Genomic DNA, 26,202 nt, shown 5'->3' with positions numbered 1-26,202 from the left:
ATCAAACACTTTCAACTATGTCAAAGACTTCCTGACCGATCGAGCCGCACTAATCAGAATCAGAGGCAAAATTTGGTCCGTATCAAATGGGTACGCGGGGACACCACAAGGCGCGGTGTGGAACGCGCTTCTTTCCCAAGCTGCACCGCCTTTTTGCAGTGCATGCTGGGATAGCCTGACGAAAGGATATATATAGAGGAGGTGGTGCGGCGTTCTGTCAGTATGCCACACTCCAGTACCGCAGCGACGTCGTGCTTCTCGTTAATAGTTTTTAAATAGCGCTAAGCACGTACGCCGTGTTGCTAGTTGCTTGTAAACAGCATGTCAGTCGAAAATAAGCGTTCAGAGAGGGACCAGGTACAGCCTGCGTCATCCCAACAGGCTAGAACGGATACATCGCCTGAAGCACTGTTGAAGCACCCCTTAGAACATCGGTGGAGCATCTGGTACTACAGGAACGACGGGAACCGCAGTTGGGAAGAGAACCTTGTGGAGATCTCTTGGAACGCCAACGGAGCAGTCGTGGCCAAATGTGACAAAACTGCCGGACTACAAGCCGAGCTTCCCCAGTTGGAAGGAGAACATTCTGGCAAGCCTACTGCCAGAGATGGATGGCGAGGCTCTGGACCTGCTGAAGAAAACGCTCGTCTACAACCCTGGCGACAGGATCACGGCCCGCGCAGCCCTCGAGCATAAGTACTTTGAAGTGCCTCCTAGCTAACTGGCCGCTTTGTGTGCAAAGTCCCATTACGAGTGTCGGGAAAGGCTGTTGAGTAAACTTTTATGCATGTTTCCAGATTAATCGCGTGTGCTGTACAAATCTTCGATGCTGCATACTCGGTTTACTCAACAAGACGTCACTACGGGGACTCAACAAGATCTTATGACATTTCATGTCACTTTTTTTTTCTACTCAGCTTGGTGAAACAAACGTAGCCAGTCAGCTGAGCTTGCAGAATAAAGCACGTGTTTTGTCGCAACAGAGTGCCTCTAGACAGCAAAAAAGTGCTTTTTTACATGTAGTGCATGTGAAATGTTAAGCGGGTAACGTTTCAGGCCGTAACAGGCAAGGTGGTCGTTGGCTCATCTACCTGAACAAGGACCAGGCGTCGACGGATGTGGACACCTACTGGCTTGAAATTCTGCTGTGCCTGATCGGCGAGGGCTTTGACGAACTCGGCGCCGACGTGTGTGGAGCTGTGGTGCAGAGCCGAACCACGATTGACAAGGTCTCTCTGTGGACTGCGGACTATCGCAGTGCGGACAGGAACATCCAGATCGGAAGGACCTTGAAGAAGAGGTTAAACATGCATCCAAGGAGCCGTGTTGAGTACCAGGCCCATGTTGACACGCAGGCCAAGGTCCATCCTGCAACAAGGGCCAGATACGTAGTTTGAGAGCATCTCGGCAGAAGCAAAACAAGACTGCAAAGGACTGCAACCAGTGGACATAGTTCGCCTTAAAAAAAATCTCGCAGGAGGAGCTTTTATGACACGTTGGTTCGCTGAGAACGTGATCGCCCTGTTAGAAAACATTTCCAAGAACTGTTTGGTTCAAAAAGTTTCAAAAATAAACTCATTTTTTTCTATTTGCTTCATTAGTTGTCTCATTGCCTAGCGATCTACAACACCCTAACTTGCATAAACTGCCACTCCATTTGAAAGTAGTTGCAAAGTAATGAATATGAGACCTTTATCGTAATTCTAGAGAATACCCTTCGGAAAGACTGTGCTAGGTGGTATTCAATAACCGTAAGGCACTCCAAATTTTTAGCGACCTGAAGACGACTTCTGCGTCTCTGGTAGCGTTCTTTCGCTCGGTGCGCGTAGCGTCCATAGACGGGTTCTTTCCACAACGTGCGGTACACGGGCTCTTGATCCATAACCAAACTCCGCAAAGTTGGAGACCAAGTAGGCCGTATGTCATCAACACTCGTCGTCCATAAGAACTGCTGATTTTACTTCGAGAGCAGTGCTAGATCGTGCGATGGGATATCCCTCCAAAGTGCAAGACCGCCACGTTGACGTCGCGTCTCCAACAAGAGAGGGGGTTTGCGAAGCAGGGATGCCGTGAGGCTGGCCCATGCTTTTGTAATCAGCCGAATCCTCTATTCGGTCCCTTATCTACACTTGCGGATACACGACGAAGACAAAGTTGAGGTAATAATCCGCAAAACAATGAAGAGGGCACTTGACCTTCCTGTGTCCACCTCCAATGCGAGACTGCTTGCAATGGGAGTGGTAAACACTTTTCAGGAGCTCAAGGAACCCCATCTCAAAAATCAATACACGAAGCTAGCCCAAACGAAGTCGCGTCGGCACCTGCTAGCCCGCCTTCACATCCAACATGATTTTCACATTCAGAAGCGGGTACGAGTGCCCGAACTCTGGAGACGCGTCGTCAGACTTCGACCCCTCCCCAATAAGATGGACAAGGAGGATCATAGTGGTCGTCGTCGGGCTAGGGCGGAAGCACTAGCGCACCACTATGGCAACAAACATGGTGTCTTTTATGTAGATGTAGCTGGGCCGACCCACGGGGGGTGGTACACGGCCGCGGGAATACATCAAGAAATACAGGTGGATGGGCTCTCCTTTCGAGCACCAGGCACAACACAAGCTGAAGAGGTTGCCATCGCCCTAGCTGCTTCTGATTCAAAATCCAAACATATAATAACACACTCGCGTTTCGCATGTCGCAATTATGAGGCTGGCTGGATAACTCCACAAGCTGGACGAATACTAAGGAACTGCCGCCGGGATATACCGGTCCTACTGCCCGCTGCCTGGTTTGGACTCCGTGCAATCAGGGCCTAGCAGGACACGAAGCTGCAGACGCGGCGGCTCGAGCACTCATTCACCGGGCGTTCCCATTGGCCTGAAGGTAGGTGCTTAATCTCCTTCGGATCTATCACATCTTATTATAAGGATAGGCATCGCCTCTACCCAGCCTCTGCAAAGGGACTGGGGAAAGCAAACGAACGCGTTATACTCCGATTATTCAAGAACACAATGCTGTGCCCGGCAGTACTAAAACACTTCAATCCCGCGTTCACTGGCAGCTGCAGACACTGTAGAGAGGTGGCTGACACCTTCCACATGGTTTGGGCTTCTCAGTGCAATTCAGCTCCCTCCCCCCACCCCAACCCTACCAGAGAGGAATGGGAGGCGGCCCTGTTTGGCTGTTCGGACCTTCGGGCCCAAAAGGCTTTGGTCAAGAGGGCTAAGCTGGCGGCTTCGACCAAAGGCGATCCCGGAATAAGGACTCCAACCAATGCGGGGCTCTTTAAAGAGCCTCACCTCTTTCGTTCAATAAAGGCTTTTCACAACCGCCACCAGACGCTACCGCAACGCCAGTGTCACCCATCCTCGCAAGCTTCAGCTCGCCATGCAGAATCTACACCACGGGCCGAACATTAGTCGTGGGTTCAATGCTACTGAGGTGAGTCAGAATAACATTAGTGTACGGCCCCTTGCAAGAAATAGTGGGCACAGCATTACGGTTTCTTATAGAAGTATTAGGAAGTAAAATACATGTTATGCATGTGTTATAATATGAGCTAATAAAATAAGAAACCAAATTCTTAGACCCCAGCGACCTGCAACCCCACCTTACCGTCCGGTTGCCCGCCCCCGATCACAGCCGCAGCTACTCAACCCCTGGCGCACACAAGACAACCGCCCTATTTGCTACGCCAATTTAGCCACTATCATCGACCCCCTGACCACGCTCCTTTGCAGCCACGAACTTTTGGCCTGGTCGCCAGCCTGTAATAAAGCATTTACGACACTCCGTCGCCTCCTGTCCACTCTACCAATTCTGCGTCACTCCGACCCTCGTTCTACGACGGACCTCCACACCGATGCCAGCGGCGTCGGCCTCGGTGCAGTACTCGCTCAGCGCAAGCAAGGCTTTGACGAATACGCTGTCGCTTACGCCAGCTGGACCCTAACAAAAGCTGAAGGCAACTATTCTGTCACCGAGAAGGAGTGTTTAGCCATCCTTTGGGCGATCGTCAAATTTCGCCCCCACCTGTGCGGGCGCCCTTTTTGACGTTGTCACCGACAACCTAGCCCTGTGCTGGTTGTTCTCTTTGAAATATCCCTCGGGTCGACTGGCGCGCTGTGCTCTTCGACTCCAAGAGTACGACATTCGCGTTATCTATCGTTCCGGCAGGAAACATGCCGATGCTGATGCCCTCCCACGTTCCCCTGTATCCTCTGTATCATCTGAGCAACGCAAAGACCCGTGGATCACTTGCCTCTTAGATCTCTTATCTGGCCAATCATCTCGACCTCCGTCGTCAGTCCCACCATTTCGCCATCCGAGATGAGCTTCTTTACCGCCGCAACTATCTCCCCGGTGGTCGCAAGTGGGTTTTCCTCATTCCGACACATCTGCGCTCCTTCATTTGCTCTTCGTACCACGATGATCCACAGTGTGCCCATGCCGGATTCTTGAAGACCTCACCCCGTCTACGACAGCGCTACTACTGGCATGGGATGGCCCGTTATGTCCGCCAAATTGTTCAGTCCTGCACCGCATGCCAGCGACGCAAACATCCACCCCGCCGACCCGCAGCTACCTATGCAGCCGCTGCCTTGCCCAGCACAGACCTTCGAGCGTGTTAGCATCGACCTCTACGGCCTTCTTCCCATTACATCAATCGGGAACCGATGGATCATCGTTGCCATCGACCACCTTACACGCTACGCTGAAACGTCGCCTTTACCATCCAAGGTAGCCACGACATTGCATTCTTCATTCTCCAATGCATCATTCTTCGCCACGGTGCGCTCAAAGAGCTGCTCAGTGATAGAGGTCCGGCCTTCCTCTCTGAAGTTGTAGAAGCTCTCCTTCAGGAATACAACGTCGTTCACCGCACAAGCTCCGCCTACCATCCCCAGGCAAATGGCATTGTTGAGCGTTTTAACCGCACCCTCGGCGACATGCTGGCCATGTATGTTGCTTCCGGCCATTGTAACGTTCTCTCTTTTGTCACATACACTTATAACTCCGCTGCTCAAGCCACCACCGGATTCTCTCCGTACTTTCTCCTGTACGGCCGTGAGCCTTCATGCACAATGGACACAATTCTACCTTACCGCCCTGATGCTTCCGAATTTACAACTCTTTCTCAAACCGCAACTTATGCCGAAGAATGCAGACAGCTCGCCCGGTAATTCACTTCTCACGCCCAGCAGCAGCAGAAAAGCACCCGTAATCCCGCTGCACTTTCTCCCGCTTACCTTACTGACTCTTTCGTCTGGCTATGGGCACCCTCCTCAGGTCCCGGCCTTTCCTTTAAACTTGTTAGCAAGTGCCAGTCGCCGAGGCCGCGCCATTGTCCACACGACCCGTCTGAAACCATACTACGAACCCGCCGTCGTCAAATCGTCCTAGGCAGCCAGGATGGCGCCCTTTCACGCGGGGGGAATTGTAAGACTGACCTTCGGCTTTGGAATCTTCAGAGGCTGGCGCTTAACGAAGAAGACAACGAGAAGCGCCGAACGCTCGGTCCCTCGTGCGTGCTCTGGACTGAACGCTGCCTCAGGTCTGTGCCTGGACTGTACCGCTGATTGTTAAGAAACTGCAGGGTTAAAAAGTACACCTTCATGATAAACGTAAGGTCGATAGAGATTTGTTATTTTGGGATGACACAAAAAACATGCGCGTCAGGATAAACAATCAATCTCCTAACTGCTCGTTGCGTAGTAAACAAAACGGAATCTCTTGAGGTTTCTTTACTGTAACATGACCCAACCATTGCCGCAGCCACGTCTCGGTTGTCTTCCGTAATTATTACCAAGTTTTTCGTAGGGGTAGGGCTTTCAGGGAAGGTGACATTGCAGTTCTGATTAAAGACCATACACAGGCTGTTCTCTTGGAAGAAATTCCTGGCCTCGAATATTTGTGCATAAAAATCTCATTCTGGGGCCATAGCTTTATTCTGTTCGCCAATTACAGACCTCCTGATGACTCAGCTGATTATCTCTTCAAACTGGAAGAGCACATGTGTCGGTTCCAAAGGAGCAAACTGCTACTTATTGGTCACCTAAACCTGGCGGGCGTTGATTGGGAGCGTGCTGAATCCCTTCCTCAAAACAGCAATATTTTAAACAGTTCTTAACATGATTTAACACATATGATTTGGTATTTTTGCCTAGAGGATTACCTGAATGCACTGTTGAAGTCGCTTACTCCTTCACTTGTACTCAATCTAATAACACTGTTAATCGTTCTTTCAAAGACTACTCACGTGCAGATGATGCATCCATTATAGATCATTTCGAAACACGCCTTATCTATTTTAATGATACTGATTTGAACACGCTTTGGCGCCGTTTTAAAGATACGTGCCACTACTGTATAGATAAGTTTGTTCCGAGCAAACGTAAACTTGTTAGTAGACAAACGCCGTGGATAACGCGTGAAATAATCCACTTAAAACGAAAGATAAAAAGGTTAAAGAAACGACGAGAAGCACGGAACACTCCGAAGCTCGAGTGCCGAACGCTCGGTCCATCGTGCGTGCTCTGGACTGAACGCTGCCTCTGGTCTGTGTCTGGACTGTACCGCTGGTTGTTTGCGACGCTGCGCTTTGCAAGACGTTCCTTATTACAGATTAGAAACTGCAGGGTAAAAAAGTACTGCTACTTCATGATAAACTTAAGGTCGATAAAGATTTGTTCTTTTGGAATGACACAAAAATCATGCGCGTCAAGATAAACATTCAAAGCTCTCAGCAGCCCGAGACTTGACGCCTTCCCAAAGAATGTGGCAAGCACTTGCGTATAATCAATCTAAATGCTCGTAGTGCTGTAAACAAAACGGTATCCCTTGAGGTTTCTTTACTAGAACATGACCCACACACTACCGTCCTAACCGAGACATGGCTGCGGACTGAAATAGCCCACGAAGATGTCTTATTCGGCCTTAACTGAGGAAGACGACCTTGATATTCAAGCAATGAGCGATAATCTCACAGCTATCATTACGGAATGCTATGTAGTAGTAGAGAGCATGTGCAACAGAAAAAAGGTAGCCTAAAAGCGGTGAAGAGAAAACTAGGCGTACGCAAAAATGAGATTTGTGCGTTAACAAACAGAGCAATATAATTAGAAATAGAGATAAGGCAGTTAATGCAGGCGAAGAGCTCCACACAACTTTATACAGTAGTGAATGCAATCAGGGCGTTATCAGTAGCGCACACCAATAGGACATCCCGCCAAGGGGGAAATAAGCTGGTGAGGACCCGGCAACAGCAGATCTGTCGGGACGAAACTAGCCGCCCTGTATAAGCAATACCTTATGACCTCGAGCGTACCGGAAGCTTGAAAAAAGTTACCATCTTACTCCATAAGAAACGGGACAATCAAGACAACATTAGACAACCTTAGGCTTTTCGACAATAGACCATATCCACACTACCAATCAGGCAGCAGAGAAAGCGCAGAATATACCCAGCCTCTATGTATAGCCTTCATAGATCACGAGAAACCATTTGACTCAGTACAAACCTCAGTAGTCATGCAGGAATTACGGAATCAGGATGTAGATTAGCTTTATGTAAAAATAATGGAAGATGTGTCAATTCTAATAAGGGATGGTGCCAGGCAAGGAGATACGATCTGGACCCATGCTAATCACGGCCTATTTACAAGAGTTATTGAGATTGCGATTGGCTCATGACGTTACCTTGCGAAGTCACTCAGGGGAACTGCAAAACAAGATCCATGACTACAGACACAACAGAAAGGTGGGTCTAAATATGTACAAAACCAAAGTAATGAAACAGTGTCGCAAGGGGACAGCAGTTTACAACTCGTAGCGAGGTGCTTGAATTGTTAGGGGAATACCCTTACTAAGGGCAAGTAGTGACCGCTGATACGGATCACGAGAGAAATATCTAGAGGAATAACTATGGGGTGGAGCGCATATGGCAGGTTCTCTCAGATCATGAACGGCAGTTTACCAGTATCCCTGAGGATAAAAATACACAGCAGCTGTATCCTACCGGCACCAACCTATGGGGCAGAAATGTGGAGGCTAACGAAAAGGGACAAATTCAAATTGAGGACAACGCAGCGAGCCATGCAAAAGAAAATGATTGGTGCAACGTTAACAGACAGCAATTAGGGCAGAGTGGGTCCTAGAACAAACGCGCGTTAATGAAAGCGTAGTATGGGGCGGCAGTAAGGTTGGTCGGAGGATGAGATAAAGAAGCTTGCGGGGCAGCTGGCACAGGACAGGGTTAATTGAAGAGGTATGGGAGAGGCTTTTGTCACCAAGCGGCCCTCCAACTCGTCCAACTTTCATATTGCACCCGTTCCCCGCAAGATGTCAGATTCTTCACCCTGCACGCAGGAGGGCTCAAGCTGCCCATAACTCGCCGCCTCTACACAGTCACACTGTAGCATAGAAAGCCGCCTCTATACGCGGATCTTTCGGTGCTGCTTCTGAGTTCGTATACCCCCTTTTACTCCTAACCCTCTTACCAGCGATGCCTACTTCGACCCACAAGGCAGCTTCACCTTTGAGATCCTCTCAACTGCGCATGCTGTCCACGAGCCTTTACTCGACCCAACAGTACGTGGTGTGCACCAACTCCCAAGCCGCCCACTCCTAAGCCGCCCCCAGCGATTCTCAAAAGCGGAGCATACCCCCGGATACTGATCTAGATACGACGCGTCTGAATCTGAGGCCACGTACCGACACTGTCTCTCTATTTATCAGGCTCATAGCGTTCGTAAAATTCAGACCACCACGCTCACTACATCAGCAAGACATCAGCAAGCTTCTCCTACTGCACCAGCTCCAGCTGGTGCAGTAGGAGAAGCTCATTTTGAGCACATGATTTCTGCTCAGAAATACAATACTTCAGTACTGCTACTGACCTCTTTCCCGAACGAAGAGCACTGGCGGATATCAAGTTCTTAATAAACTGCTCAGCTACCACACTGAGGACAGGCGACCAAAACGCGCACCGCCTCACCACCCAGTCACAGGCCCAGTGCCCTTCAGCAGTGTGCTCAAAACATTTCAGGAATGAATCTCACGCTTCTGGTTGCTGAAAGTTAGTATCAGCTTGTGGAAAGCAACCACAGGTGACGAACTTTTTGCGGGTTCTCGTTTGCTCCTGAGCTTCCGCTAGGAGCCCCAGCGAGCTCGCGATTCGGTACGCGTTCTTTCACTTCTTTTGTAATCATGGCAGTAAAATAGAACTAAATAGAGGCTGAATGTAGGGCACTGCCAAGAGCAAGAAGGCAGGGAGATGCCTCGCACCGTGCACGGCTACGGCGGCTCCTTGTCTGTGACAGGGTACCCTTTGGATGATGTGACATGAGAAAAACTATAGAAACTAAAATTTCTATGCTATTTAAAAACCGAGTCAGGAAAATGTAAACATGAGTTTCGCTTCATGGGGGCCAAGATGCAATATTTGAGTTCTTGAGTCGGTGCTTTCTGGCCACAAGCCCACATATATGGCAGCACCTCGAGAGCTGCACCCCGGGAAGTGCCACGCAATCTTCCGTGTGTACGAACGACTCAACCACGAGATGTTATATGTAATATCAGTTTCGCTGCATGCGGATCCAAACTGAGTGGCCACAAGTCCACATATGCGGCTAAGATTCAAAATCCAGTACAATGGCTGGAACAAAATCACAGGATCAATGTATCCTTACATAAAGTGTGGTGTAATCATGGCAGTAAAATACAACGAAATAGAAGCTGAATGTAGGGCACTGCCAAGAGCAAGAAGGCGGGGAGTTGCCTCGCACCGTGCACGGCTAGGGCGCCTCCTTGTCTGTGACAGGGTACCCTTTGGATGACGTGATATGAAAAAAACCATAGAAACTTTAAAATTCCAAAGCTATTTAAAAACCGAGTCACGAAAATGTATACGACTCAACCCGGAGACGCTATAGGTAAGATAAGTTTCGGTGCACGGGGATTCAAACTGAAGGTCCAAGAGGCAATAATTGCCTGAGTTCTTGAGTCGGTGCTTTCTGCCGACAAGTCCACGTAAGTGGCAGCCACTTGAGAGCTGCGCCCTCGGGCAGAGCCGCACATTTCCTGAATTCCTGAATTCTTGAGTTGGTGCTTTGTCGCCACAATTCCACATATTTCCCTTAGATTCAAAATCCAGTACGGCGGCTCTTTGTCTGTGACAAGGTACCCTTTGGATGATGTGACATGAAAAAAACAACAGAAACTTTAAAATTTCTATGCTAATTAAAACCGAGTCACGAAAATGTCTACATGAGTTTCGCTGCATGAGGCTCCAAACTGAGGGTAACAAGTCCACGTAAGTGGCAACTTCTGGAGAGCCGAGCCTCACTATGACTCAACCCGGGGACGCTATAGGTAATATCAGTTTCGATGCTTTGGGATCCAAACGGAGGGGCAAAGAGGCAAAAATTTCGTGAATTCTTGAGTTGGTACTTTGCGGCCACAAGTCCACATATCTGGCTAAGTAGAGAGTTCTAGTTTATAAGTAAAAATGTAAAGTTGCAATGAATAACTAAAAGAGATTCAAAATCCAGTACAATGGCTGGAACAATATAATAGGATCTAAAAAATATTGCTTAAAATGTGGTGTAATCATGGCAGTAAAATAGAACGAGAGGCTGAATATGGGGCACTCCCAAGAACAAGAAGGCGATGAGTTGCCTCCCACCGTGCATGGCTATGGCGGCTTCTTGCCTTTGACACGGTAACCTTTGTGTGATTTGATGTGAAAAAAGCTATAAAAACAGTAAAATTCTAATGCTATTTAAAACACCGAGTCACGAAAATGTCTACCAGTCAACCTTGAGATAAGTTCTTGAGTCGGTGCTTCCTGGCGACAAGTCCACGTATATGGCAGCCCCTTGAGAGCTGCACGCCGCGAAGTGCCACACATTCTTCCGTGTGTACGACTCAACCCAGAGACGCTAAGAAGCAATAATGTCTTGAATTTTCCAGTTGGTGCTTCATGGCCCCAAGTGCACATATGTGGCGTAGATTCAAAATCCAGTACTATGGCGGGAACAAAGAGTGGTATAATCATAGCAGTAAAATAGAACGAAATAGAGGCTGAATGTAGGGCACTGCCAAGAGCAAGAAGGCGAGGAGTTGCCTCCCACCGTACATGGCTATGGCGGCTTCTTGTGTTTGACACGGTAACCTTTGTAGGATGTGATATGAAAAAGCTATAGAAACTGTAAAATTCCAATGCCATTTAGAAACCTAGTCACGAAAATGTCGTCCACGTATATGGCAGCGCCTTGAGAGCTGCCATTTACGCTGCATGGGGATCCAAACTGAGGGTCCAAGAAACAAGAATTCAGTTCTTGAGTCGGTGCTTTCTGGCCACAAGTCCACGCATGTGGCAGCCACTTGGTAGCTGCGCCAACCCGGAGAAACCCGCACGTTTTTCTGCCCGTGACTCAACCCGGGGAACTTATAGGTAACATAAGTTTCGCTGCACGGGGATCCAAACTGAGGGTCCAAGAGGCAACAATTTCTTAGGTTTTTGAGTCGGTGCTTTGTGGCCATAAGTCCACTTATATGACAGCCCCTGGAGAGCTGAGCCCTGGGAAGAGCCACACATTTTCCCTGTCTGCGACTCAACCCGGAGACGCTATATGTAATATCAATTTGGCTGCACGGGGGTCCAAACTGAAGGCCCAAGAGGCAAAAATTTCTTGAATTCTTGAGTTGGTGCTTTGTGGCCACAAGTCCACATATGTGGCTTAGTTGAGAGTTTTTTGGGACAAGGGCGACTAAGGCCAAAAAGCGCCAAAGCAATGTTTATTTAAATCTAGTTTACTAGTAAACAAAGATGTAATTCTGAAAAGCTGCGTGCAATAAACAAATAAAAGATATTCAAAATCCAGTACAATGGCTGGAACAAAATACAGGATCTAAATAACATTACTTAAAATGTTGTGTAATCATGGCAGTAAATGGAACGAAATAGAGGCTGAATGTTGGGCACTGCCAAGAGCAAGAAGGCGAGGAGTTGCCTGCCACCGTGCATGGCTACGGCGGCTCCTTGTCTTGTGATATGAAAAAAACTATAGAAACTTTAAAATTCCAATGCTATTTAAAAACCGAGTCATGAAAATGTCTACGAGTCAACCTGGAGCTGCTATGGGTAACATGATTTTGTTTCATGGGGATCGAACCTGAGCGGCCAAGAGGCAATAATTGCCTGAGTTCTTGAGTCGGTGCTTTCTGGCGACAATTCCACGTATGTGGAAGCCCCTTGAGAGCTGCACCCCGGGAAGAGCCACACATTCTTCCCTGTGTAAGACTCAACCCGAAGACGCTATAGGCAATATCAGTTTCCCTGCATGGGGATCCAAAATCAGGGTCCAAGAGACAATAATTCCTTGAGTTCTTCAGTCCGTGCTTTGTGGCCGCAGCCCCTGGAGAGCTGCGCACCGGGAAGGTCCGCACAGTTTTCCCTGTGTACGACTACACCCGGGGACACAATAGGCAACATCAGTTTCGCTGCATGGAGATCCAAACTTCCGGTCGCATAGGCAATAATTTCTTGAGTTGTTGAGTCGGTGCTCTGTGGCCACAAGTCCAGTGGCCTAGAGTTTTGCTCTCCCGGGGGCTCCTCAGCGTGCGGTCTTATGCAAGCCGGCTCGGGGCTGAATCGCAGCCCACGATCAAGATGCCCGCCGCGTCTGTGTGTTACTAGCGCCAAAACAGATGTTCACATACGCATAGAGTTCCTTGTACAAAAAAATTCCCTCCTTCTCTGTACAACGTCACTCCTTCTCCCGTTCCCGTCTCGTCTTCCTATTGGCTAGGAGCAGTCGTCAGTTCAGGTAGGTTCTCGATTTTTATTTCGCCCCGTCGACGCCGTGCGCGAGAACGAAGGAGAGAGGGCGACTCTTAGTACGGGCGAAGTTATGCGCCCTCCATCGCCTCTGAGTCTTGTTTTTCTACTTCTTTCTGGAAAGTTCGGCGGCCAGTCTGGCCTACTTTTTCCGTCGAGCGCGCAGGAGGGGGCGCTGCCACTAGGCAGCAATGGGCCCTGGAGACGGGCCTTTGTGTCCAGCTCACCAACTTCCCCCTTCGCTCTTGCACAAAAGTCGAATGGGAGGCACTGTTGGGTCCTGCAGCACACCCTTTTATGAGGACAGCGGCAGAACTATTTGAGAGGTTGAGGGTGGCGTGGTGGTGACGAGGGTCAAGTCAGATTTAGGTCCTCATCCCACATTACATGTTTTAGGTGTTTCCCCCTTGCCCTTCCTCTCCAGACAGCACTGGAAGACGGACTGACAAGAAATCACGAAAACTCTTCCAAGCAAACGCACTTCGCTTCGTAAGAAAGAGCACCCCGCCGAGGTGGCGGCGGATTCCTGTTTTTGCTGCTCGACAAGATCTCTCCAAATGATCAGGCTAAACGCATCCTCTTACATTAGGCGGGGTGGGGGGGTGGCGTCGGCTCGTTCTGGTTTTCTCGCTTCATACATGTCGCTCGAATTTCCGTTGCCCATGGTTGCACATACTAAGCAGGTTAGAATAAATGGGCCCCTTCTCCTAGTGTCCGAGGTGAGGCCCTGGGCTGCATCAGCCCCCCCCCCCCCCTAATCAAGCGCTGCGTTTCAGGCCAACTACAAGAGTTCTTCAACTTCAAGCGACGGCGCCAAGGGGAGGCGAGCGGTGGCAGTCGGCGCCAGAAAAGTTCGCCGTGCCACGTGTGTAGCCAGGTTTCAATGGAGGCCCATCGCATTTTGTTCATTTATTTAGAGTAATGCCACAGAGGCATTATGCCTGCCCAACATTTCAGCCTCCCCCCTTCGCGTTCCGAGCGTCGACCGGCACCAGCTATCGTCAACAGCCGCACACACCGTGCAGCATGGTCTCGGACTCAGCGCCAAGCGCTCAGGGACTCTAGGCGCTCGGCTACTGAGTCGGAGTATCCGGGTTCGAACCCGACCGCGGCGACCACGTTTCGATGGAGGTGAAATGCAAAAATGCCCCCGTATGCTGTTGTGTTGTCAGTACAGCACGTTAAACATCCCCAGGTGGTCGAAATTATTCCAGAGCCCTCCACCACGGCACCTCTTTCTTCATTTCTTTTTTCACTCCCTCCTTCCTCCCTGCCCTTACGGTGCGGCTCGGGTGTCCACCGAGATATGTGAGACAGACACTGCGCCATTTACTTTCCTGAATTTCATCGTCTTTTAATGCTGTTTCATTTCTAACCATTTTGCACTCCAGCGTTCGTGTTAAGCTTGCTGTAGGCGGTAAATATATACTGGAATTTGGCATCTCCAACTGGAGTTTTTCCGTTTTCGACGCGAACGGCGGACATCAGGAGCGACTTCACCTCAATCGAATCTTTTAGGTGCAGGTAGACATTAAGCTCGGCAGCAAAATCTAAGCAACCATATGTTGTCCACACGACCAGGATAGTCAAACCGGCAGATAGGAATCTCACACCCAAACCAGACTCTCCAATTTTTAGTGCAACTCATGTTCAGAAGTACAATAATTACCAAAATATAGATATTTGCGCAGGTTTCTGGTGAGATTCTGGTGTGGTGCGGAGCTGTGTCGGTAAGTGGCAATTCGGTAGTGGCAGCGGCGGGGATAAATGATGTCTTCGACGGTGGCGCCACACAAGTGGTGGAAAGAATAGCTCAGGAGGTTGACCATATAAGGGGAGTAGCACAAAAAGCGCAGACCGTGGCGTGCGCAGTACCGAAGGTACTAGGATAGAACGGTGAGGTTGACAAAAACGTGGTGACTTAATCGGGAGATAAAGAAGTTGAGCCTGGAGAAAGGCTTCGAAGTGGCCGACATAAACAGGGAAGTGAGCGGAGCAGGCGTTGGGAGAGGATTTCCGCGAGATGGCATTCATTTTATTGCAAGGATAGGAGCAGAGATCGGCTGGAGCCTGGCGGGCCGGGCAGTAGATTTTTAGGGGGACCATGGGGGCTCCGGGCCTAGAAGTAGGTGGGAAACGAAGAACAGAGTGTACTAATGAGGGCTGAGCACAACGAAATAACCACTAGGAGGTCCAGAAAGAAAACCACAAAAAAATTAACCGCACACTGCCTCAGTGTTCGAGTTAATAGGGTTAGCTACTGAAGCTTCAAGTGTTTACATCGGTGTGCTCAGCAAACGTGAAGACAAAATCCAAACATCCGCGTATGTTACCTTTTCGGAGACGTTCCTTCTAAGTAGGGTGCCTGGATGCCCGCTGGCCCCTCGAGACACCCTACTTTTGCGATTTACAGCCACTTTCGCTATATCCGGTGTATTTCGTCGTTATATCGGTTAATAAATTTCATAAACCTGTGAATCATAAGGCGATGAATCAGTTGCCACAACCCGGAACCCCTGCGACAAACGGTTCCGCCGTAATGGCCTTCCCACCGTCCTCGGAATGCACGGTTTGGGGGTGGAAAGGTAATCGGGGTGAGTCCGACATATATTTTGGGCTTCATCTCATTGCGAACATTCTGCGTGAAGCGGGTGTCCCCCAAATTTTATGCAGTCTGGGGGGTGTCCCAGTTCGATGGCCGCTGTACTGGCACGTATGAAACGGATCGAAAGTATAGGCATGAATTGAGGCGCTACGCGCCCACTGTTGTTTTGTGATACAGTGTGGTCACGTGGTCAGTACTTTGGTCAATTTCTCCTTCATTGCGGACAGATGCGTCCTTGACAAACGTAAGTAGTACGAGCTAACGCTCTTAACAGAAATTTAACATCAGGATGGGGTACATAAACATGCAAGGCGGTACAAATAGAGCGAAGTGGCTAGAATTATCTGGAAGATCCACCGTTTATTGATGGCTAAGTCTGGAATGGGCGCAGCAGGACAATGAAGAGTGGGCGGGGATAGGTATGCTGCTACATGAAGGAACAAATTGGCAAATAATAAAATCAACGATATAAAGCAGTTTGGAGACGGTGCCATTATTGTGTTTGGTGACATGATTGGCCACATCGTTTATCTGGATGGATACACAGATTGTAAGGGGAAGTAAATGCAAGACTTCTGTGAGCGGCGCAGCCTAGTTATTGTAAATAGCAATACTAAATGTCTGGGTCAAATCACGAGGGAATTCCGTTGACAGACAGACGACCATTGACTACTGCGTACTGTCGCAGAGAATCTATAGCAAGTTCGCAAAAATGGAAATACACGAATAGGGGGAGTACAGTCTGAGAAGTGGCAATAAGCATATTAGCCTGCAGATGGGAGCCGTCATCAAAAGAGAGTAGGTGAGAAGTCAAAAAGAGAACGCAAAATTAAACGACGAACAAATAGCACTAATTGCAGCAGGTACTGAGGAAGCGATAGAGAAATGCCCTACGGAAAAGTGGGCAGAAGTTCAGTCGTGACTCGTGATTAGAAATAAGTCACCGAGCTGTTGGAAGATTAGCAGTAGGGGCTCACGGCAAAACCACATTCGTAATGTAATAGTAATCGTTATGCGAATTATAATCTGTCCTACATATTAGGCAGAAAGGTCGTTGAGAAACGGCTCCTCCAGCAGCAATTTTTTGATGGGCTCAGTAGAAGCTGAGTTATGTGTAGTCAAATTTTGAATTTCAGCTCAAATTTTTGCACGTTGAAAGGTCGGCGCTCCGCCGCCGGCCCAACCGCAGAGGGCGAACCTTCCTGACCCGCCGGAGCTACGCGCCTTACTGGCCGTGGCCATGGTAGCTGCCTGACGTTAGCCATACAAATACAAATATCTCGGGGCATGAGTAATCGAATGAGCATGAGTAATCGAATGAGAGATATACGCGGTAAAGCACGAACAGTATGTTAGGGAAAAAGGCTGAAGAGATGCAGAGAAAATGAAACAGGACATTACGGTAGGACAAAAAATATGAAGTGGTTTGGTATTTGGAAAGGAATAGTGGTGCCTGGGCTTACTTTAGGGAAAGCAGTTTTGTGCCTAAGGGCAGTTCAGTCGTGACTAGAAATAAACCAGAGAGTTGTTGGAAGATCAGCACTACGGGTTCACGCCAAAACCACAAACGAGGCAGTACAGAGGAATATGGGCTGGACATCGTTCGAAGAACGGGAACCTTTGAGCAAAATATATGAAGAACGCCTAAGGTATTTAAGTACTTTTACAGAAAGAACATTGACTCACAATGGCGGAAGAGGAATAGGAAGCTGGAGCTTTAAACGAGAGGTAAAAAACACAGAAGGTAAAAACTGGAGTAGGTAAATGGAAAAGAAGCAGAGTGTAGAACTATACTGAAACTGAAAAAACCAGATCAGGAAGGAATCGTTCCATGATTATATATCAGAAATATAATCAAGAAGATGGCATGTGCAGTGAGTGGTAAATCTGTAGAAACAATTGAACACCTTGTGCTCTAAAGTGGTGGCATTCATCCTGATGTCGATGCAGGCAAAGTCACTCTCCCTCAGGCCCCAGGGTATAGAGATGACAATGGTCATGTGAATTAATCTGCGATGTAAGTTAGCAAATAGTGATTGGAAGATTGTTGGCTCAAAAGCAGAGAGATGACATAAGGTTAGAAGCGCAGGATTAAAAATAAGGTTTATAACACTTAAATAAATATCAAGGAAAAAGCCGATCATAGTGGCAACTGCCACCACTCCGTTCTGAAAAGAATACACTATATACATCTTCCACATGGCGGTACGCCTATTTACGTATGGAGGAACTCTGCGCTTTCATGTGAGGAGGTTTATCCGAACACGTGTTGACAAGTTGCGCTGTGCTGAATGGCACGGCGGGTTACATCTTCCACATGGCGGTACGCCTATTTACGTATGGAGGAACTCTGCGCTTTCAGGTGAGGAGGTTTATCCGAACACGTGTTGACAAGTAGCGCTGAGCTGAATGGCACGGCGGGTTAGTGGAATCGGCAGGTTCAGCGGGACCGCTAGAATTTCGCGCCTTTCGGACGATCTTGTTTCGGGGATGGACCAAGTGGTCTCGCTATAGACATGGAATGGAGTTACTTCGCAATTCCAAACGTCATGAACGCAAGCATGCTGTTCTCGGGTGTGCTACGTCTGGAGGTAAGCTAGTCTCCCAATGTTAGCCCTGCTATTATAGTGTTGGCATTAAATAAAGTGTACACTAAGGGGGAACGATGCAGCGATGGCGTAGAGGTAGAACATCCGCCTCGCGTGCAAGATTCAAACCCAGGATTTGGCCACCCTGGTGCAGTACTTGGCCACAACCTTCTATGATCAAACCAACTAACCCTCGGCCCTCAGTCCCCAGCAGCTGCAGAGCAACTGACCACGGCGGCAGTCAGACCTGTGACGCAGCGGAGGGTGCTAAGAATCTCTGGCTCCGGACAGGCCACCGTTGGAATCTGAACCTGGCAACGTTTAACGCTAGAACTTTAGCTAGTGAGGCTAGCCTAGCAGTGCTGTTTGAGGAACTAGCGGGAATTAAATGGGATGTGATAGGGCTTAGCGAAGTTAGGAGGACAGGTGAGGCGTATACAGTACTAAAGGACGGACACGTACTGTGCTATCGCGGGATAGAGGATAGACGAGAACTAGGTGTGGGTTTCCTCATTAATAAGGATATAGCTGGCAACGTAGAGGAGTTCTACAGTATTAACGAGAGGGTAGCAGCTATAGTAATTAGGCTGAATAGGAGGTACAAGCTGAAAGTGGTGCAGGCCTACGCACCCACATCCAGCCATGATGACCAGACCGTTGAAAGCTTCTATGAGGACGTAGAATGAGCAATGAATAGAGTAAAATCGCAGTACACTGTACTGATGGGCGACTTCAATGCGAAGGTGGGCAAGAAGCAGGCTGACGACCACGCGGTAGGTGACTATGGGATAGGCTCTAGAAATAGCAGGGGAGAGTTATTAGTCGACTTCGCGGATAGAAATAATTTACGGATCATGAATACCTTCTTCCGCAAACGAGAAAACAGGAAGTGGACCTGGAAGAGCCCCAATGGTGAGATTAAAAATGAAATCGACTTCATACTATGCGCTAAACCGGGCATCATTCAGGATGTGGCCGTCCTCGGAAGGGTGCGTTGCAGCGACCATAGAATGGTAAGGTCTAGAATTAGCTTAGACTTGAAGGGGGAACGGAAGAAGCTAGCGAAGAAGAAGACCATTAACGAGTTAGCCGTAAGAGGGAAAGCACAGGAGTTTAGGATAGCGCTGCAAAACAGATATTCGGCTTTAACTGAGGAAGACGATCTTGATGTTCATTCAATGCACGATAATCTGACATCAATAATTATGGAGTGCGCAGTAGAAGTAGGCTGTAGGAAAGTTCGAAAAGATACCGGGAAGCTATCTCAGGTGACGAAAGATCTGATTAACAAGCGCCAAAACATGAAGGCATCTAACACTACCGATAGAATAGAACTAACGGAGCTATCAAAGTTAATAAATAAGCGCAAGGTAGCCGGTATAAGGAAGTTTAATATGGAGAGAATCGAGCATGCTATAAAGAACAGAGGTAGCCTAAAAACAGTGAAGAGGAAACTAGGCATAGCTAAAAACCAGATGTATGCAATAAGAGACAAGCAGGGCAATGTCTACACAGACCTGTACAGTAGCCAATGTAATCAGAGCGCTAATGAGAACGACAGCAGTGCACAGCAATGCGTCATCCCGCCAGTAACGAAAGATGAAGAAAGCCTTAGAAGCAATGAAAAGGGGAAAAGCAGCTGGGAGGATCAGGTAACAGCAGATCTGTTCAAGGATGGAGGGGACATCGTGCTAGAAAAACTAGCCACCCTATATACGCAATGCCTTATGACCTCGATTGTACCAGAAGCTCGGAAGAATGCAAACATTATCTTAATTCATAAAAAGGGAGACGCCACGGACTTGAAAAATTACAGGCCGATCAGCTTACTATCCGTTGCCTACAAAGTATTTACTAAAGTAATCGCTTAATAGAGTCAGGGCAACGTTAGACTTTAATCAACCAAATGATCAGGCAGGCTTTCGTAAAGAATATTCCACAATACATCATATTCACGCTTTCAATCAGGTGATAGAAAAATGCGCAGAATATAACCAACCTCTATATATAGCTTTCATTGATTACGAGAAAGCATTCGACTCAGTGGAAACCTCAGCAGTCATACAGGCATGGCGTAATCAGAGGGTAGAAGAGCCTTATGTCAAAATACTGGAAGATATATATAGCAACTGCACAGCTACTATAGTCCTCCATAAAGTCAGCAATAAAATTCCAATAAGGAATGGCGTCAGGCAAGGAGACACGATCTCGCCAATGCTGTTCACCGCATGTTTGCAGGAGGTATTTCGAGGCCTGAATTGGGAACAGTTGGGAATAAGAATAAATGGAGAATACCTAAATAATCTGCGATTTGCTGATGACATTGCCTTGCTGAGTCACTCAGGAGGTGAACTTCAAATCATGATCAACGAGTTAGACAGGCAGAGCAGATCGATGGGTCTAAAAATTAACATGCAGAAAACCAAGCTAATGTTCAACAGCCTAGCAAGGGAACAACAGTTCACAATTGGCAGCAAGAGCCTAGAAATTGTGCCGGAATACGTCTACTTAGGGCAGGTAGTGACAGCTGATCCGGATCATGAAAGGAAGATAACTAGAAGGATAAGAATGGGGTGGAGCGCATACGGCAAATTCTCGCAGATCATGAGTGGCAGTTTACCTATTTCCCTCAAGAGGTGTACAACAGCATAATCTTACCGGTACTCACCTACGGGGCAGAAACGAGGAGGCTAAAGAAAAGAGTTCAGCTTTAGTTAAGGACAACGCAGCAAGCCATGGAAAGAAAAATTATAGGTGTAACGTTAAGAGATCGGAAGCGGGCAGAGTGGGTGAGGGTACAAACACGGGTTAATGACATCCTAGTCGAAACCAAGAGAAAGAAATGGGCTTAGGCAGGGCATGTAATGCGAAGGCAAGATAACTGCTGGTCTTTAAGGGTAACGGAGTGGGTTCCAAGAGAAAGTAAGCGTAGCAGGGGGCGGCAGAAGGTTAGGTGGGCGGATGAGATTAAGAAGTTTGCAGGCAAAGGGTGGATGCAGCTGGCAAAGGATTGGGTTAATTGGAGAGACATGGGAGAGGCCTTTGCCCTGCAGTGGGTGTAGTAAGGCTGATGATGATGATGATGAGGGCATCCCCTAAGGCCACTACCCAAATACATCTCTCCTTAACAAGTGGCCCCATACACGAGTCCAGAGATTCTAATACTCGGGCTCTTGATCCGTAACCAAACTCCGCAAAGTTGGAGACCAAGTAGGCCGTAAAATCCGTCGCGTCTCCAACAAGCGAGGGGGTTTGCAAAGCAGGGATGCCGTGCGGCTGGCTCATGCTTTCGTAATCAGCCGAATCCTCTATTCGGTCCCTTATCTACATTTGCGGAAACACGACGAAGACAAAGTTGAGGTAATAATGCGCAAAATAATGAAGAGGGCACTTGACCTTCCTGTGTCCACCTCCAATGCGAGACGTCTTGCAGTGGGAGTGGTAAACAATTTTCAGGAGCTCAAGGAACCCCATCTCAAACATCAATACACGAAGCTAGCCCAAACGAAGTCGGGTCGGCACTTGCTAGCCCGCCTCCAACATGATTTTCACATTCAGAAGCGGGTACGAGTGCCCGAACTCTGGAGACGCGTCGTCAAACTTCGACCCCTCCGCAATAAGATGGACAAGGAGGATTATACAGGTGGATGGGCTCTCCTTTCGGGCACCAGGCACAACACAAGCTGAAGAGGTTGCCATCGCCCTAACTGCTTCAGATTCAAAATCCAAACATATAATAACACACTCGCGTTTCGCATGTCGCAATTATGAGGTTGGCTGGATACCTCCACTAGCTGGACGAATACTAAGGAACTGCCGCCGGGATATACCGGTCCTACTCCCCGCTGCCTGGTTTGGACTCCGTGCAATCAGGGCCTAGCAGGAAACGAAGCTGCAGACGCGGCGGCCCGAGCACTCATTCACCGGGCGTTCCCATTGGCCTGAAGGTAGGTGCTTAATCTCCTTCGGAGCTATCACATCTTATTATAAGGATAGGCATCGCCTCTACCCAGCCTCTGCAAAGGGACTGGGGAAAGCAAACGAACGCGTTATACTCCGATTATTCAAGAACACAATGTTGTGCCCGGCTGTACTAAAACACTTCAATCCCGCGTTCACTGGCAGAACCTACACCACGGGCCGAACATTAGTCGTGGGTTCAATGCTACTGAGGTGAGTCAGAATAACATTAGTGTACGGCCCCTTGCAAGAAATAGTGGGGACTGCATTACGGTTTCTTATAGAAGTATTAGGAAGTAAAGTACATGTTATGCATGTGGTATAATATGAGCTAATAAAATAAGAAACCAATTTCTTAGACCCCAGCGACCTGCAACCCCACCTTACCGTCCGGTTGCCCGCCCCCGATCACAGCCGCCGCTACTCAACCCCTGGCGCACACAAGACAACCGCCCTATTTGCTACGCCAATTTAGCCACTATCATCGACCCCCTGACCACGCTCCTTTCCAGCCATCCTTTGGGCGATCGTCAAATTTTGCCCCCACCTGTGCGGGCGCCCTTTTGACGTTGTCACCGACCACCTAGCCCTCTGCTGGTTGTTCTCTTTGAAAGATCCCTCGGGTCGACTGGCGCGCTGTGCTCTTCGACTCCAAGAGTACGACATTCGCGTTATCTATCGTTCCGGCAGGAAACATGCCGATGCTGATGCCCTCCCACGTTCCCCTGTATCCTCTGTATCATCTGAGCAACGCAAAGACCCGTGGATCACTTGCCTCTTAGATGTCTTATCTGGCCAATCATCTCGACCTCCGTCGTCAGTCCCACCATTTCGCCATCCGAGATGAGCTTCTTTACCGCCGCAACTATCTCCCGGGTGGTCGCAAGTGGGTTTTCCTCATTCCGACACATCTGCGCTCCTTCATTTGCTCTTCGTACCATGATGATCCACAGTGTGCCCATGCCGGATTCTTGAAGACCTCACCCCGTCCACGACAGCGCTACTACTGGCATGGGATGGCCCGTTATGTCCGCCAAATTGTTCAGTCCTGCACCGCATGCCAGCGACGCAAACATCCACCCCGCCGACCCGCAGCTCCTATGCAGCCGCTGCCTTGCCCAGCACAGACCTTCGAGCGTGTTGGCATCGACCTCTACGGCCCTCTTCCCATTACATCAATCGGGAACCGATGGATCATCGTTGCCATCGACCACCTTACACGCTACGCTGAAACGTCGCCTTTACCATCCAAGGTAGCCACGGCATGGCATTCTTCATCCTCCAATGCATCATTCTTCGCCATGGTGCGCCCAAAGAGCTGCTCAGTTATAGAGGTCCGGCCTTCCTCTCTGAAGTTGTAGAAGCTCTCCTTCAGGAATACAACGTCGTTCACCGCACAAGCTCCGCCTACCATCCCCAGACAAATGGCATGGTTGAGCGTTTTAACCGCACCCTCGGCGACATGCTGGCCATGTATGTTGCTTCCGACCATTGTAACTGGGAACGCGTTCTCCCTTTTGTCCCATACACTTATAAATCCGCTGCTCAAGCCACCACCGGATTCTCTCCGTACTTTCTCCTGTACGGCAGTGAGCCTTCATGCACAATGGACACAATTCTACCTTACCGCCCTGATGCTTCCGAATTTACAACTCTTTCTCAAGCCGCAACTTATGCCGAAGAATGCCGACAGCTCGCCCGGTAATTCACTTCTCACGCCCAGCAGCAGCAGAAAAGCACCCGTGATCACGCTGCACTTTCTCCCGCTTACCTTACTGACTCTTTGGTCTGGCTATGGGTACCCTCCTCAGGTCCCGGCCTTTCTTTTAAACTTGTTAGCAAGTGCCAGTGACCCTAGCGTATTCTTTAGCAGAGTTCTCTTGTCAATTACCTCATCGAAACCCTTACGCCATCCATTGATCATCGTCGCCGAGGCCGCGCCATTGTCCACACGACCCGCCTGAAACCATACTACAAACCCGCCGTCGTCACATCGTCCTAGGCAGCCAGGATGGCGCCCTATCACGCGGGGGGAATTAGACGACGAGAAGCGCCGAACGCTCGGTCCCTCGTGCGTGCTCTGGACTGAACGCTGCCTCAGGTGCCTGGGCTGTACCGCTGATTGTTCACGACGCTGCGCTTTGCAAGACGTTCATTATTACAGATAAGAAACTGCAGGGTTAAAAAGTACACCTTCATGATAAACTTAAGGTCGATAGAGATTTGTTATTTTGGGATGACACAAAAAACATGCGCGTCAAGATAAACAATCAATCTCCTAAATGCTCGTTGCGTAGTAAACAAAACGGAATCTCTTGAGGTTTCTTTACTGTAACATGACCCAATCATTGCAGTCTTAACCGAGACGTGGCTGCGGACTGAGTGTGGTGTAATCATGGCAGTAAAATACAACGAAATAGAGGCTGAATGTAGGGCACTGCCAAGAGCAAGAAGGCGGGGAGTTGCCTCGCACCGTGCACGGCTAGAGCGCCTCCTTGTCTGTGACAGGGTACCCTTTGGATGACGTGATATGAAAAAACCATAGAAACTTTAAAATTCCAATGCTATTTAAAAACCGAGTCACGAAAATGTATACGAATCAACCCGGAGACGCTATAGGTAACATAAGTTTCGGTGCACGGGGATTCAAACTGAGGGTCCAAGAGGCAATAATTGCCTGAGTTCTTGAGTCGGTGCTTTCTGCCGACAAGTCCACGTAAGTGGCAGCGCCTTGAGAGCTGTGCCCCCGGGCAGAGCCGCACATTTCCCCCTGTCTACGTCTCAACCCGGAGACGTTATAGGTAATATCAGTTTCTCTGCATTGGGAACCAAACTGAGGGTCCAAGAGGCAAAAAATTCTTGAATTCTTGAGTTGGTGCTCTGTCGCCACAATTCCACATATTCGCCTTAGATTCAAAATCCAGTACAATGGCTGGAACAAAATCACAGGATCTAAGTATCATTACTTAAAGTGTGGTGTAATCATGGCAGTAGAATAGAACGAAGTAGAGGCTGAATGTAGGGCACTGCCAAGAGCAAGAAGGCAGAAACTTTAAAATTTCTATGCTAATTAAAAACCGAGTCACGAAAATGTCTACTTGAGTTTCGCTGCACGAGGTTCCAAACTGAGGGTAAAAGTCCATGTAAGTGGCAACTTCTGGAGAGCTGAGCCTCACTATGACTCAACCCGGGGACGCTATAGGTAATATCAGTTTCGCTGCTTTGGGATCCAAACTGAGGGGCTAAGAGAACAACTAAAAGAGATTCAAAATCCAGTACAATGGCTGGAACAATATAATAGGATCTAAAATATATTGCTTAAAATGTGGTGTAATCAGGGCAGTAAAATAGAACGAAAGAGAGGCTGAATATGGGGCACTGCCAATAACAAGAAGGCGATGAGTTGCCTCCCACCGTGCATGGCTATGGCGGCTCCTTGCCTTTGACACGGTAACCTTTGTATGATGTGATGTGAAAAAAGCTATAGAAACAATAGAATTCATATGCTATTTAAAAACCGAGTCACGAAAATGTCTACAAGTCAACCTTGAGATATGTTCTTGAGTCGGTGCTTCCTGGCGACAAGTCCACGTATAGGGCAGCCCCTTGAGAGGTGCACGCCGCTAAGTGCCACACATTCTTCCGTGTGTACGACTAAACCCAGAGACGCTATATGTAATATCAGTTTTGCGGCATGGGGATCCAAACTGTGGGCTTAAGAAGCAATTATTTCTTGAATTTTCGAGTTGGTGCTTTATGGCCCCCAAGTGCACATATGTGGCGTAGATTCAAAATCCAGTACAATGGCGGGAACAAAAAGTATAATCATGGCAGTAAAATAGAAAGAAATAAAGGCTGAATGTAGGGCACTGCCAAGAGCAAGAAGGCGATGAGTTGCCTCCCACCGTGCATGGCTGGCTATGGCGGCTCCTTGTCTGTGACAGGGTACCCTTTGGAGTCAGGAAAATGTAAACACGAGTTTCGAAGCGCACTAAACAAAGCCTGCGGACGCTGTGCTGCGACAAGTGCAGTTTCACTTGCCGCCGGAGCTTCACCCTGAGGAGGCACCGTGATAGACAACACGGGCTTTTGCGGCAGAGTGCATCAGTGGACGGAGCCCACAGAGCTGCTGCCAGGCGACCCATTCCATGTTGCGACGATGGTTGTAAAATACCAACCTTGTACGAACTGCGTCTGCACAAGAAGGC

General features: G+C 48.7%; 1 pseudogene; it reads left to right on the top strand.

Moving 5' to 3' along the window:
• Window positions 1-607: 607 nt before the first annotated feature.
• On the top strand, window positions 608-1,397 carry LOC144102664 (eukaryotic translation initiation factor 4E-1A pseudogene; annotated as a pseudogene).
• Window positions 1,398-26,202: the final 24,805 nt, after the last annotated feature.

This window comes from Amblyomma americanum, chromosome 1, assembly GCF_052857255.1.
Source record: "Amblyomma americanum isolate KBUSLIRL-KWMA chromosome 1, ASM5285725v1, whole genome shotgun sequence".
Lineage (NCBI taxonomy): Eukaryota > Metazoa > Arthropoda > Arachnida > Ixodida > Ixodidae > Amblyomma > Amblyomma americanum.
This window is presented reverse-complemented; position numbering and strand designations above follow the sequence as displayed.